Source organism: Diaphorina citri, unplaced genomic scaffold (genome assembly GCF_000475195.1).
Source record: "Diaphorina citri unplaced genomic scaffold, Diaci psyllid genome assembly version 1.1 scaffold2147, whole genome shotgun sequence".
NCBI lineage: Eukaryota > Metazoa > Arthropoda > Insecta > Hemiptera > Psyllidae > Diaphorina > Diaphorina citri.
This window is the reverse complement of record NW_007379572.1, coordinates 29,668-38,743: the sequence shown is the minus strand read 5'-3', so window position 1 is coordinate 38,743 and position 9,076 is coordinate 29,668. Positions and strand designations below refer to the sequence as shown.

At 40.8% G+C, this 9,076-nt stretch overlaps 1 pseudogene; it reads left to right on the top strand.

Annotated features, from left to right (window-relative positions):
* The window catches only part of LOC103518302, an 11,613-nt pseudogene extending 5,903 nt beyond the window's left edge, over nucleotides 1-5,710 (top strand).
* The last annotated feature ends 3,366 nt before the right edge of the window (nucleotides 5,711-9,076 follow it).

The window sequence follows — 9,076 nt, the reverse complement described above, 5'->3', positions numbered from 1 at the left end:
GAAAAGACCCCCCGCGTTTTTTTTTTTTTTTTTTTTTTTCCAGTACTGGATTAAAGTGAATTCCCAAATGTGCAATAATTCATTCGTATAATTCTTCAGCGCGGTGCACTGATAGGGTTAACTGAGCAGTAATTATAATGAGGCTGTTGGTCTCTGATTTTTTTTTTAGAAAGTTGATTATAACAAGCTAGGCCCACGTAGCGTAGGTCACTCATCAGTACCTACCTACTTACTTCAATTCACGTCCAAAACAACCAAGATTACCTCCCGAAGGTTACCTACCTCTTTATAGGTACGTTATGAGTCTTGTTTGCCTGGGGGACATTAAACAGGGAGTAGACCAGCCTGAATTCCCCTTGCTAAAGAAATAGCAAAGGTTGAGTGCGAAGGGCATCCAATCGTAATTTTTTTTTGTAAGAGGGAACTTTTTTTTTAGAAAGTTGTTTATAACAAGCTAGGCCCACGTAGCGTACGTCACTCATCAGTACCTACCTACTTCAATTCACGTCCAAAACAACCAAGATTACCTCCCGAAGGTTACCTACTTCTTTATAGGTAGGTACGTTATGTGTCTTGTTTGCCTGGGGGACATTAAACAGGGAGTAGACCTGCCTGAATTCCCCTTGCTAGAGAAATAGCAAAGGTTGAGTGCGAAGGGCATCCAATCGTAATTTTTTTGTAGCCAAAACCAAATGTCAGCCAAGGCAATCGCCCTAAGGATTGAGAAAAGCTTCAGACCCACGGGTAAGCGGTGTACTTTTTTTTCCAAGATCACTACCTATTATATCCAGGTACCTACCTAAATAAACTATACCTAACTGCTGTTGAAAATTTCTCAATCATTTTACAACTGCCCTTATTAACACCCTCGGTTTTTTGGCTTCATCGCAAATTTTCTATTGAATTAGGTAAAGTCCCCACACATTTACATATGATACTACGTTCTGATAAGCGTAAGGAGAGATTAATTCAAGTCAACAATATGTGACGCCGATTTTTATCTTGCCTGTCAGTGCGGTTGAACGGTGTTATTTTAACTCGTACTCGTAGCATTTGCCAGAGAAAACTGTGAGTTTTTAGCTAAATCCCCCTTTTTTATTTTATGTTTTAGCTGAGGTATACTTTGACTATACTGCAATCATGGGACTGAAAAGTCCCTTTACTCTCGCAGTTTAAACAAGGGAAAAGGAGATATTCTCTTTGTGAATTATTTCTTTTGAAGATTAATTGAATTCAAAGGCAACATCGCACGGGTCATGATTTGTCGTTCTTATTTTATATCGCGGAAAATTGACGGATGGACAACTCACTCATAGAATAATAAAAACTTGTCCCAGCTGTTGACAGGGCTGTCAGACGACTTTGATGTCGAACGACTGTTGGCAAGAGCATGTCATAACTCAATGCTTTGGCTGTCATAACACGATGTTTACCTAATGCCCCTAATGGTTGACTCTCAATCATTTTACAACTGCCCTTATTAACACCCTCGGTTTTTTGGCTTCATCGCAAATTTTCTATTGAATTAGGTAAAGTCCCCACAGATTTACATATTATGATACTACGTTCTGATAAGCGTAAGGAGAGATTAATTCAAGTCAACAATATGTGACGCCGATTTTTATCTTGCCTGTCAGTGCGGTTGAACGGTGTTATTTTAACTCGTACTCGTAGCATTTGCCAGAGAAAACTGTGAGTTTTTAGCTAAATCCCCCCTTTTTTTTATTTTATGTTTTAGCTGTGAGGTATACTTTGACTATACTGCAATCATGGGACTGAAAAGTCCCTTTACTCTCGCAGTCTAAACAAGGGAAAAGGAGATATTCTCTTTGTGAATTATTTCTTTTGAAGATTAATTTAATTCAAAGGCAAGATCACGGGTCACGGCCGGTTTGCCATTGTTATTTTTTTGCATTTAGGCTCTAGGGACCTCAAAACGTGTTTTGGCACTAAAATCTGACCATCGAAAATTTGACCCGATTACATTACTTTCCTTCACATAGGTAGGATAAGGAAAATAAAAAGAAGACTGGCGAGGAAGAGTTGAAAAAAGGACCTTCAGAAAATATTGTACGACAGGAAACTATTAAATTATTCAAGCTCTATGACTGGGAGCTACAAAAGCTGCAAAGATGCTACAATAACGATGCAAACAGCTGCTACAAATTTCACACGATGGAGTTAAAAAAGAAATGAAACATTGGAGGAAAATAAAACTATGACGTGACGGTGGCGAGGATGACGACTGTAATTGTGACGGCTACGCGGCCAGCATGTGGACAATTAGCATCAACTCGGCCATCAATGACGGCCAGAACGCACATTATGACGAGAGCTGCTCCTCTACTCTCGCCAGTACGTTCAGCAACGGCGCCAAGGACCCTAATACTGGAGTGGTAAGTACAGTAGACCCTAGCCTATACCTTTATCCTGCTCCGGTAGCGCGTCTACCTTGTAAGCGCTAGGCCGCGGGTTCGATTCCCGCCCGGGGCGTATTTTATCTTGAACGGATAAGGTTTCTCGGAACGGCTGGCTTTCTCCTATCTTGTCTTCCTTTTCTCTTTGATTTCGGGACGATAAGACCTTGCCAGTTACAGTTCCCTCTATCAAACCTCTTGAAAAAAAAGAGGACTTGGACTTTTTTAAGAGATTAAAATTATATTTAATTGGTTTCTTTTCTGTCAGGCTACCACGGATCTGTATGGAAAATGCACCACTACTCACTCCGGTACTTCTGCTGCAGCACCAGAGGCAGCTGGTGTGTTCGCTCTGGCCTTGGAAGCAAAGTAAGTCGGAAATATAATATATGTATAACACTTTTTATTAAAAATTTTGTAGTCAAAACCAAATGTCAGCCCAAAGCAACCAGCCCTGGGTGCTGCAGCACCAGAGGCAGCTGGTGTGTTCGCTCTGGCCTTGGAAGCAAAGTAAGTCGGAAATATAATATATGTATAACTCTTTTTAAAAATTTTGTAGTCAAAACCAAATGTCAGCCCAAAGCAACCAGCTCTGGGAAACTGACGAAAACTGACGACCCCGTCTAAACACGGGCAAAAGCGAAGAAAGAAGATAGAAGGAATTATAAAGTTACTTAGACCAGCCACTCACTATCAGGTAGACCTGGAAGGTCCGCCTGTTAGGTCTACCTGATAGTGTGTGTGCTCATCAGGTATCAGGTAGACCTGACATTTGGTCCTTTTCAGCCGCACCTGTCAGGTCTACCTGATAGTGAATGGCTGGCCCAAGAATTATGAAGTTACTTGGGTAGGTACCTACTTTCGTTAAGACTTAATAGTTAATTAATCTCGTAAAAATTCATTTCAGTCCTCAGCTGACCTGGCGGGACATCCAACACCTGACGGTTCTAACGAGCAAGCGCAACTCTCTGTTTTGCTGCAGCACCAGAGGCAGCTGGTGTGTTCGCTCTGGCCTTGGAAGCAAAGTAAGTCGGAAATATAATATATGTATAACTCTTTTTATTAAAAATTTTGTAGTCAAAACCAAATGTCAGCCCAAAGCAACCAGCCCTGGGAAACTGACGAAAACTGACGACCCCGTCTAAACACGGGCAAAAGCGAAGAAAGTAGATAGAAGGAATTATAAATTTACTTAGACCAGCCACTCACTATCAGGTAGACCTTAAAGGTCCGCCTGTTAGGTCTTCTTAGACCAGCCACTCACTATCAGGTAGACCTGGAAGGTCCGCCTGTTAGGTCTACCTGATAGTGTGTGTGCTCATCAGGTATCAGGTAGACCTGACATTTGGTCCTTTTCAGCCGCACCTGTCAGGTCTACCTGATAGTGAATGGCTGGCCCAAGAATTATGAAGTTACTTGGGTAGGTACCTACTTTCGTCAGGATTTTACCAATCCACGGTCCTTTTCAGCCGCACCTGTCAGGTCTACCTGATAGTGAATGGCTGGCCCAAGAATTATGAAGTTACTTGGGTAGGTACCTACTTTGGTCAGGATTTTACCAATCCACTAAAAATTTATTTCAGTCCTCAGCTGACCTGGCGGGACATCCAACACCTGACGGTTCTAACGAGCAAGCGCAACTCTCTGTTCGACGCTAAGGGCCGCTTCCACTGGACCATGAATGGGGTGGGGCTCGAGTTCAATCATCTGTTTGGGTTCGGGGTCCTGGACGCTGGGGCGATGGTGGCGCTCGCCAAGCAGTGGAAGACAGTGCCCGCCCGCTACCATTGTGAAGCCGGGAGCGTCAAACAAGTCACGTGAGTAGAATAGAATAGTAAAAATAGCTTAGAATAGAATAGTTTAGCGGTCAAACTTTCTTGACTTGGCGGGGCGGAGCGCTGCCGCGCTCCTTAATATCTTTCCATTTCTATAGTTTTCGACCATTTTCAACCCTAACGAAACGGTTAAGGTGTGTCCACACTTGGTCGATCAATGTCGACTGATTGACTGAACCGTCCACACTGCCTCGACAACATAGATTCACCTCGTCGATCGTTCGATCGTCCATGTTTGGACAGACCTTCAGAGATACCGAAAAAGTTAGGGGTAGACCCTCCAAAACCATACCTAAAACCTCCAAAAACGTAGTTTCAGACCAAAATCCAATAAAACAAGGAAATTCATGTGATGTTCACACCCAATTTCTTTTTTTACTTTCAGTGAAATTCCATCAAGCCGCTCTATCTTGCTGAAGATCAAGACGAACGCTTGTGAGGGCGAAGATACCCAGGTCAGCTATGTGGAACATGTACAAGCCGTCATTACACTGAACGCCACCACGCGGGGAGCTGTCGAACTATTCCTGACGTCACCCATGGGAACCAGGTACATTAGAATAGGATGTTCCTTGTTTATCCTGCTGAGATAGGACTGAAAAGTCCCTAATGCTGAGATAGGACTAAAAAGTCCCTACATTAGAATAGGATATACCTTATTTATCCTGCTGAGATAGGACTGAAAAGCCCCCTTCCCCCCGCAGACATAGTCGACAGCCGTCAATCGACCACCCATCGACCGTCGATCCATATCGATGAACGGCCGTCGACTTACACCCGTATTTATGAACAAAAATTCTCGGTCATGTTTGGAATTGATGCTTGAGCACTTGCTGAGAGCCAGCATTTTGTTAATAAATATGGGTGTAAATGTGGACACACTTTTAAGTATTTGGTATACGACCTGAAGAGAAAAGCAGAAGATCGAGAATCATGGCGTACTGCTGCAAACCAGCCCCTCGGCTGTTAACCAATGATGATGATGATACAGAATAGGTGTAAATGTGGTACGGAGGGAAAAGGCGGTACAGAATCGAGGAGTGACATTAATGAAAAACATTCATACTTATTTCACTTGCAAAGCCAGCCTACATAGTTAGCTTGATTGGTAGCGCGTCTACCTTGTAAGAGTTAGGCTGCTGGTTCAATTCCAGCCCGGGTCGGATTTTATCCTGAACGGATAATGTTCGCTCTCGGAACAGCTGGCTTTCTCCTATCCTGTTTTCTCTCTCTTCGATTTAGGGAAGATAAGACCTTGGCAGTTGGTTCCCTTGATCAAACCTCTTCAAAAAAGAAAAAAAAAATCACTTTTTTTTGCTGATTCACAGATCCATGATCCTGAGCAAGAGAATCAACGACAATGATCGACGCGATGGATTCACGAAATGGCCATTCATGACTACTCATACCTGGGGAGAATATCCTCAGGGTACTTGGCTATTGGAGGTAAGTCCATACATACTGGCGGGGTTACCTATGCTTTTCATCATTAACTTGACCATAACATGGGCCTTGACAGCACGGCGTGTGTTGCTGCGTGACAATCATGCAATGATGCGGCACCTGAAACGTACACATGTTTGTAAGCAGGGTGTTGATAAAGTATTCCACTTAGAAGTCAGTATGGACCTGGGAAAAACACCTTTGTATATCTGTTATTTTATTAAATAATAAGAATAAATGAATTGGATTTCAAGAGGTTTCTCGAACCAGCATAGTTTGGAGGGTAACGCGTCTGCCTTGTGCTAGATTGCGGGTTCAATTCCCGCCTGGGGGCGAACTTTAACCCAAACACATAAGGTTCATTCTCGGAACGGCTGGCTTTCTCCTATCAACTGTTCTAATATTTTCGACTTCGGGACGATAAGATCTCCAGTTGTTACAGCAGTTCCTTCTACTATCAAATCTCTTAAAAAAAAAAAAAAAAAATCAAATGCTTTTCCATTCATCCATAATAGGAATACAAAATTGTATACATATCGCACATCTAATGGAACAACATAACTTTCAACTGTGAAACTCGAGATTAATTTACGTTTTTCAATTGTGTGACCACTTACGAGACCATGTTACATAGATGTGCCATTTGTATTTTTCTTACCAGAGGTTCATGTGGTGGGAGGGCCAGATAGACGTGTTCGGACACTTATCGTCGCGAAATCGATAGGAGAAAGCCAGGCGTTCCGAGAACGAACATTATCCGATCAGGATAAAATCCGCCCCGGGCGAAAATTTATTGAAATTTCTTGTAAGAAAGGTACCTACCATACCGTTCTCGTATTGACGGTAGGTACCTGTTTTTGTGAGTTGTGTCTGTTGTTGCAAATTTTTTTCTTGTTGTTTGAAGCATTTCTTATTATGTACCTACCTACCTACAATATCATTGATTTAAATGTTAATGAAGAATTTAATATTCCATAAAAATAAAATTACCTATATAAAATAGAAAAGTTGATCAGTTGAAATTTTCACTTTCGTATTTTTTCATCATAAATTTTTTCACACCTATAAATACCTGGATATAGTTAAACGTTATCTACTCTTCAGAGTTTATTTCTTAGGTACTTGGATGCTTACTTCTAGCTTTATTTAATTTGGCACCTAAAAGTTAAAAATAATAGGTACCTAGGTAAATAATTAAACAAAAGAGAGAAAATATTAAAGAACTCTACGCCTCCGCAGAATCTCCGGTCACTAGTTATGTACGGATCTTTCTTCTACGTGTACGGTAATATACGGTTATACGTACGGTAAATCTGTCATGTTCACATGGCAACGCTGCTATATTTCCCGGATTCCCGGGAAATTTTCAAAAATCAAATTTAAATCCGCCCCGGGCGGGAATCGAACCCGCGGCCTAGCGCTTACAAGGCAGACGCACTACCAACTAAGCTAACTAGGCTGGCTCCACGTCCGAGTGCATCGGGAATTTGTTCATTAGGTAGTTAGAAAACAAAATTTCCTACCATTTTCAATATTAATTGACATACTTAGTCAGTACCGGTCCGGAGTTAAGAGCGGTATTTCAGCAAGATCCAATGGAAGAAAAAAAAAGTTCGGCTTTTATGGACTAAGAAATAAGTGACAGAAAAAAGTGAGACCTAAATTTCAACTCGCTCAGAGGTTCGAGGATCTCTAAATTAATGTCGAGCGCGAAGGCTCTGTTTCAACTCCTGGTCCCCGGAATTTACAGTACCTAAAAATTAATAAAGTTAGTATGTCTAGCTCAAGCTCGTCAGAAGACTCAAGTGAACAGGAATGGGTGGAAAAGTCTCCTCCCAAGAAAACAATATTGCCTGCAAGAAGACCTCCTACTCCTGATCAGGGTTCTTCCTTCCTTGATCTTGCCTTGGCATCCAGTTCCTCTTGTCAGAAGAAAGAAAAACAGCCTGTAAATACACAAAAGGTAAGACACAACAAAACCAATTGAAAATTAATCAATAGAGGTAGGATAAGAAGCACAGTGTACAATTGAACAATTCGTTTTTCAGACTTGGGTTTAGAGTTTATCAAGCGGTAATTATGCAGAAGTCACGTCCGTGGAAAAGAAAAGCTCCTTTTTGTATTTAACCTAACCCTATAATAACCGTGAGTTTTTATTAACATATATATTTTAACGTACAATAATTAAACATAAAATATATACAGTCTAAATTTAGAATTTAATTTCATATGAACATTAAATTTTTATTTGAAAATGAAAGGTTGATAAAAAGCTTTTGGAAATTGACTTTATTGGAGCCGTGTCTTTTCACCAGTTACTGGCGCATTGTGTTTAGCAACGGCAAATACGGTTGGTATTTGGATGGCTGACCGTTTGAGACCGAAAATAAGGTGCACTCAACTTTGAAGACAAGTGAAGAGCCTAATTGAAATTGCAGCGAAAAAGAGGCGATGCCGATGTTACCATTGTAACAATGTTAAATAAATCCTGAATGACAGTAGGTTTGTAACCTGTAAGGTTAGTCTCTCATGAAACCGAACATCTAATTAAAGAGATACTAATTCCAGAGAATAAGTTGTATGATTTTAGAGGTGTTCTCCAGCATCTACTGTCTTGCTTTTTATTAGCTCTGGGAATGGTTCCCCTAATTCACTTACTTTTCGTGGTCGTGAGATAGGAATGGTACCTATGTTCAACAAACCCATGACACCTAATATCCTGGGTAACTTTTTATTCAATTTTACTCCCCAAAACCCTTAGCCTGTCCTCTTTTGAATTATCTTTAGAATGTCCTCTATCTTTCCTTCTAAGTAGAAGATGAAAATGATCTTTTTAACATGTTAAGCCTGACACAATGATACATACGCAATGATTTTTACTTTCCTTATGCTATGGGAAGGAAAGTAATGTAATTTCATTCCCTTCTTCCTAATATAAATCCTTCTTGTGTCTTAATCTTTTTAACATGTTAAGCCTGATACAATGATACATACGCAATGATTTTTACTTTCCTTATGCTATGGGAAGGAAAGTAATGTAATTTCATTCCTTTCTTACTAATATAAACCCTTCTTGTGTCTTGTCGTCCACCAGTGAATCTGTTTAAAACTTGTGGTACGTGCAGTGCAAAGGCAAAACAGAGAAATTTTTCGTTCGATCTTGAGACAAATCGTGGCGTGTGTACATGGCTTTAGGAACCATACTTACAGTGTGACACTTACAGTGTGTTAACAAATTATTTACTCCCCTATCCCCTCTCCTAAACAAAGTATTGTGAAATGTATGTACCATCTGGTGACACCATACCAAGTTGTGAAATTTGCGAAACCCATATTTCCATCATCTTTCCTGTTTCTTTCTATCTATCTCTCACTTCCCTT